Raw genomic sequence first — 5,869 nt, forward strand, 5'->3', positions numbered from 1 at the left:
GCATAACCAGGTTTAAAAAAAATCAATATATCTCTGTTGCAAAATCAAGGTGTAGAAAGACGCTATTTAGTTGAGATATAAAAGGTAAACATGGTTTACTAATCTATGAAAATTAATAGGATAAGAAATAAGTCATGCTTGCTCAATATGGATATTTTAAATAATTTTTGTAAGATACGGCCTATGTAACATAGCATTAATATAAACGCTGCGTTTTTTTGACAAGTAAAAACGTTATAAGGATGTTTTTAGTGTTCCTTATAAATATGACCTTTCCACTAAATAAATATGAAAATGAAAATGTGTGGTATGATTGTCAATAAAACTACAAATTACAAAAGATCTAAATACTTTTAAATATAAGACTATGATAAACATCTGTGAAAAAATAAGATTGTGAGACAGAAAGTTTAACCCATATGTTCGGGTGTAATATCCGAAAGAAAACGGTATGAATTTACTCGGGGATTGACTCACTAAAAATAATAGGCGTGCACATATTATATTTTCAATTGAATATAAATCCTTTTTTGTTGATCGTGTGTTGCTGATTATACATTTCTGTTAACAGTGTTGTGCCTTAAACACAAACAAGAGTGCACAAGCTGAAATGTATCGCCTTCTTTGCTAACCATTGATATTATGTTGATAGTCCTAAACAGAGTTGGGGTAATTGTAATTGTAATCATTTATCAGCTGTAATTGATTAGAATTTTTCAAGTAATCAGTGTAATCATTACTCAGCCTCAAATCTGATTACATGTAATTCAATTTAATCAATTACTTTTCAAAATAGCCTGTAATCCTGATTACTTTTTGATTACATTCTGATTACAATGAAAAAATCTAAAACTGGGTTTATGTCAATAAATGAACCTTTTTGTTATTCGTATTTAATAAATATTTTACATGTTAAAATACTTTTTTTGACTTTAAGCATGCTAATTGATTTGCATACATCAGTAAACTATATGTCTCTGGCCTTTGAATGATATTGTACATATATTAACAATTTACAGATGTACATAAAATAACTGTTACATTCAAGTAATACTTTTCTTTATAAACCCTGAATTATATTCTTTTGTCAAAATTGTGATTTTTGTCAACTTTGAATTGACAGGTAGGAGATCAATTAAGGTTTGTTTTTATTGCAATTACCAATTGAGCATAGCTGTAGGGCAATACATATGATAAAAGATAAACCAGACATGTGTAAATAGATATTTTATTTCATATTGTGTATTATATCTATATGCATTTTAATGGTCCCTTATAATTCTGTATAGAATTGGTCTCATTTTATTTAGTGTTATTTTACAATGTATAAAGATTGATTGTAGTTGTTGAGAGAGACTTTAATAATAAAACATTGAAAACATTGTGATCATTTATCTAATTAGCACAAACTAAAACTAAACTAGATATCATTGAGATGGGAGCCATCTCTGTGGGCCCCGCTGTCAATAACGTGGGGTAAATAAGTTGTATGGATAATCTGATATGAAGCATTATTTGAAGTTATTACATAGTCTCATGTGTGATTTTGATCTAAGATTTTAAGTTAAAACTGATAAATATTCTCATCTTACTTTCATAGTATAATAGTGATATGACTGCATGATGTGAACTCATTGTTTACTACTCTAAGGTGACTTCTGGATATATGGATTGATGTTTGAACAATATGTTTAAAGGTGCTGCCCAATTGATATTTGTCACATATTTTTAGAATTATGCCTTCAATATATTATGACCCACCAAGTATAAAGTATGAAATATTAATGGTTCTCGAGAGGTAGAGCGGACACAATTTGTTAAGAACAACGAACGGATGGACAGACCGACAGACTGATCTTAGACCTAGGATGCATACATTATGACACATTCTCTTGTGTTGGTTAATATATATGTTAAGTTGAAAATGTTTGTCAGGTATAAAGTATGAAATAATAACAGCTGTCCTCTCAAAATATAATGTGGATCAAATTTGTTAGCGATGGACAGACCAACAGACAGACAGACCTTTGACCTAGGAAGTGGTACATACATCATGACACACCCTCTGGTGTTGGTTAAAATGGATGTCAAGTATAATATTTGAAATCATAACTGTTCTCAAGATATAGAGCGGACACAATCTTCACCACAGGACACAGGGTTGTCAACTGCAACCAAAGTTTTTTTGACGTTGACCTTTGACCTAGGAAGTTGTACATACATCATGACACGCCCTCTGGTGGTGGTTAAAATGTATGACAAGTATATACTTTGAAATCATAACGATTATCTAGATATGGAGCGGACACGATCTTCACCACAGGACACAGGATTGTCAACTCGAAACCAAAGTTTTTGACCTTGACCTTTGACCTAGGAAGTTGTACATACATCATGACACACCCTCTGGTGGTTGTTAAAATGGATGTCAAGTATAAACTTTGAAATCATAATGGTTATCTAGATATGGAGCGGACACGATCTTCACCACAGGACACGGGGTTGTCAACTGAAACCAAAGTTTTTGACCTTGACCTTTGACCTAGGAAGTTGTACATACAACATGACACACCCTCTGGTGTTGGTTAATAATCATGTTAAGTATTAAGTATGAAATCATAACGGTTCTCTAGATATGGAGCGGAGAAAGTGTTACGGACGGACAGACTGATCACTATAGGGCGACCCGCCGTCGGCGGGGCCCTAATTAAAAGTTGGACAAATATGTTGTTCAAAATAAACAAATTTGGTATGGATTTGTGTACAATTTGATAAACAATTCTATTATAATTTCACATAGTTTTTAACTGGTAACTTTATTTCATTCATATTTTAACTTCAATAAACTGCACCTTGTAATACATCTAGCGTCTGGAAGAGATCGGAAGATAAGTTACAGCAAATTCTTCATAAAACTTTATTCACTTGAAATCAAAACAATTCAGAGATCAATGATGATAAAAGTGTGATGGGTCATAACCAGTGACACAATGTGCATGTATATATACATTTTACTTTTGTGGTTTAGAACATTGATGAAGTTTGAAGTTATCATTTTATAATAATTAAAAAAAAAATCCTTTTTCAAAAATGCTATGAATGGTTTTACACTAGTAATTTTGGGGCCCTTTATAGCTTTTTGTTCGGTGTGAGCCAAGGCTCTGTGTTGAAAGCCGTACATTGACCTATAATGGTTTACTTTTATAAATTGTTATTTTGGATGGAGAGTTGTCTTATTGGCACTAACACCACATCTTCCTATATCTATATTACATGTAGCTATATTGAACGTTTATTCATTTACATCATTCAAAATGTTTTTTTCTCTTCTAATTCATTGTAATCAGATGTAATCATGATTACTTTGCCAATGTAATCATTAATTTAATCAGATACTTTCAGAAATGATGGAATCGTTAATTTAATTTAATCGTACAAATGACAAAGTAAGTGTAATTTAATCAATTACATTGAAAGTAATCAGACCCATCTCTGGTCCTAGATATAAAGCTTTACTATGACTATCACATCAATTTAACATGATCCATGAAAATGAGGTCAAGGTCAGATAAACCAAACTGGAAATACACGTACACCTTGTAATCATTCCATAAACCATATAGTTGGCCTATTGCACTTTTAAGAAATAAATTTAACCAGAAAAACTTAACATTGATCAATGAACCATGAAAATGATGTCCTGGTCAGATGATAATTGCCAGTCATCTAGGTCATCTGCCTTTTAGAATATAAAGCTTTTTTTAAAGAAGTAACTATCACTTCTGCAACCGTCGCCATCAGATCACTATCCCGATGTCAAACTTTCTGCGACAGAAGTCACAGGCTTACATTGACCAATAAACTAAAAAAGTGAGGTCAATGTCAGATGAAACCTGCCGACCTGACATGAACCCATTACAGTCATTCCGTACGCCACATATATTTATCGTACTGCATAAATGATTTGAGAAACAGACATAATCAAGTAACTTTAACATTGATCACTAATCCATGAAATGAGGTCAAGGTCAGTTAAATGTTGTTTAACGGACATACTGATGTTGCAATGAACAAAGACAAAATCATCATTTAGGTGCACCAACTCCTATAAAAAGTTGACCGATTTCAGGAAAAAAACAAATTCAAATAGATCTTGTCTTGAGCATAATTTTCACAATTCAGTTTCTATATCCACGTGTTTCGAATTGTATGGCAAAAATACAAAAACAATAGCAGAATTGTCATTTGAGGGCAATAACTCTTTAGAAGATAACAGCTGACGATTTCACTCATCTTTGCTTTTTAAACTTCTATAGTCGCCGTCAGCTGAAATTCGTAGCGGTTATTGGTAAAAATAATCTAAACTATCAATCGCGTTCACTCGAGATATAGTTTTTCACATTCCATTCATAAATCGCAAAAAGAAAAACCACTACTGACCTACCTTTTAAGTGATCGCACTGTAATAATCCTGACCTTCACTTTTTCATAGACGATTTTGAATGGTGGAATCAGCCATTGTTTTTACCGGAAGTGTTTCCGTGGAGTTCAATTTCATAAAATTTGCATAAAGCGCGGGAAACCTTATCACATCAATGAAAGGAACATTTCAGGAAACTGCGTACAGTGACAAATGTCATATGTAAACAAATGATCCTCATAGAAACGAAGATGGCGGAATTACAATGGAAAATATTCTGGAAAATGTGAAGGTCAGGATTATTACAGTGTGATCACTTAAAAGGTAGGTCAGTAGTGGTTTTTCTTTTTGCGATTTATGAATGGAATGTGAAAAACTATATTTCGAGTGAACGCGATTGATAGTTTAGATTATTTTGACCGATAACTGCTACGAATTTCAGCTGACGGCGACTATACCTACGTGGTTTTTTTTTAACCAAGGGCCTCGGTGGTCTAAGAAATGCTACTAATCAACACTGAGTTTGTGAGTTGAACCCTGCTAATGCGAGTGCACTCGACTCCAATCTTGGTTGACTAGGATTATCAGTTTTTCTCCAGGCACGCTGGCTTCCTCAATCAATAAAAACGAAATAGCCTAGATGTGGCTCTTAAAAGTGGCATTAAATCACAAACAATCAATCAATTTTATTGAAGTCTGTCATATTGTTATGTAGAAGGGGTCAATAACTCCAAAATCAGGTTTTCAAAATTATCTCAAATTTTTAGTTTGTATATGTCTTGTCATACTGGTCATTTTTGCAATTTACTCTTTAACCTAGCTGCTATAGTTTGAACTATAGCAAAAACCTGGAAAACCTGGCAAAAAGTCACCTTTCAGGGACAAAAACTATAAACTAGATTGTTATTTTTTTCTGAAATTAACATGTAATAGAATTTGCTGTAAATAAGTGTTGCTTTAAGGTAGCTCTTCTAGTTTTCTATACAAAAGCCAAGAAATGACTTTTTTTTTTAAATAAACATTTCCCCGTAAATAATTATCAAATAGGTCATCCTGTTTTTCAGGGTAGATTGAGGTTGTGTGTGTGCTTACATTCTTTATGGTTGTTAGTATCCCTCTAATTGCTACAGTTTTCAAGATATTTGCCAATATAGCTGTTTATGCTGTTTAGGCCATATTAATCAACCAGATCTCTCTGTCATAGAACTTTACTCATTTCTCTGACTACCAAATTTGTGCTTTAGACGCAAAATCCCATAGTTTGATTGGTAAATTAGAGTACGATAACTGCACTCGAAAGTTTAATGACCTTAAGCCAAGGACAACAATAAAAAATTCAAGTACAGATCCCTATAACTGAAGCATATACATTTTGTTTACAATCCATTGAGAGGTTGTACGTGTATCTTAAGAGAAGGTGAGCTAAACAAAATAATTGTAGAAAAGAAA

This window comes from Mytilus galloprovincialis, chromosome 1, assembly GCF_965363235.1.
Source record: "Mytilus galloprovincialis chromosome 1, xbMytGall1.hap1.1, whole genome shotgun sequence".
Classification (NCBI taxonomy): domain Eukaryota; kingdom Metazoa; phylum Mollusca; class Bivalvia; order Mytilida; family Mytilidae; genus Mytilus; species Mytilus galloprovincialis.